Source organism: Octopus bimaculoides, chromosome 25, assembly GCF_001194135.2.
Source record: "Octopus bimaculoides isolate UCB-OBI-ISO-001 chromosome 25, ASM119413v2, whole genome shotgun sequence".
Lineage (NCBI taxonomy): Eukaryota > Metazoa > Mollusca > Cephalopoda > Octopoda > Octopodidae > Octopus > Octopus bimaculoides.
The window spans coordinates 5,309,948-5,310,933 of NC_069005.1; the positions used below are offsets into that span (position 1 = coordinate 5,309,948).

Sequence of the window (986 nt, forward strand, 5' to 3'; positions counted from 1 at the left end):
GTACATTATTTACATTATTTACATTTGACGAATATTTGTCCTCATCTTGTTTGTTGTTAACACAACGTTTCAACTGATATACCCTCCAGCCTTCATCAGGTGTTTTGGGGAAATTTCAAACTTGGGTTCTCATTCCTAAGGTATTTTTCAATGTTGTTGCTGTTATTATTATTATTATTATTATTATTCAGGTTACTGCTTGAAATCGAACTTGGAATCGTGGGGTTAGTAGCCCGTGCCCTTAACCACTATGCCATATGCTCATAGTGGCTAAGAGCGCGGGCTACTAACCCCAAGATTCCAAGTTCGATTCCAAGCAGTGACTTGAATAATAATAACATTGAAAAATTCCTTAAAAATGAGAACCCAGGTTTGAAATTTCCCCAAGACACTTGCTGAAGGCTGGAAGGTATATCAGCTGAAACGTTTGTGTAAACAACAAACAAGATGAGGACAAATATCCGTCAAATGTAAATAATGTAAAATAAGCACCTGTTGAGCACTGGGGGTCAGTGTAATTGATTAGCCCCTTCCCCTAAAAATTTCAGACCTTGTGTTTCTAGTGGAGTGGTTTATTAGTGTTTGTTAGTAGCAGTGATAAAGGGTGGATGGGTGGGTGGTTTGGTAAAAGCATTAGTGTCGGGCAAAGTGTCGTACAGTATTCATTCCAGTTCAAAATTCAGTTGTGGTGGTCATCTTCACCTATCATCCACCCCAAACCACCTGAGGTCGAAAGTGATATGTACTGGGGTTGGTTTTTATTAAATACCCCCCCACCCCACCCCTTTATACACAGATAGAATAATTACTGGGGGGGTGGGGTTGATTTGTTCAACTGAACACTTCGGGGTAGTACTCCAGCATGGCCACAATCCACACGCGTTGTTACCCATAATTCTATTTTGTTTCTTCCAGGTTTTCCAGCAATTGATCTCTACCAGAACCTGACAGAGGGCACCCTTGAGGGTTTTGACTCAACGCACGAT

The 986-nt window shown here is 40.9% G+C and overlaps 1 protein-coding gene across 1 annotated transcript in view; it reads left to right on the forward strand.

Annotated features, from left to right (window-relative positions):
* Window positions 1–986, forward strand: part of LOC106884060 (DNA-binding protein D-ETS-4) — a 13,142-nt gene that overhangs the window by 4,288 nt on the left and 7,868 nt on the right. The window lies entirely within an intron of this gene.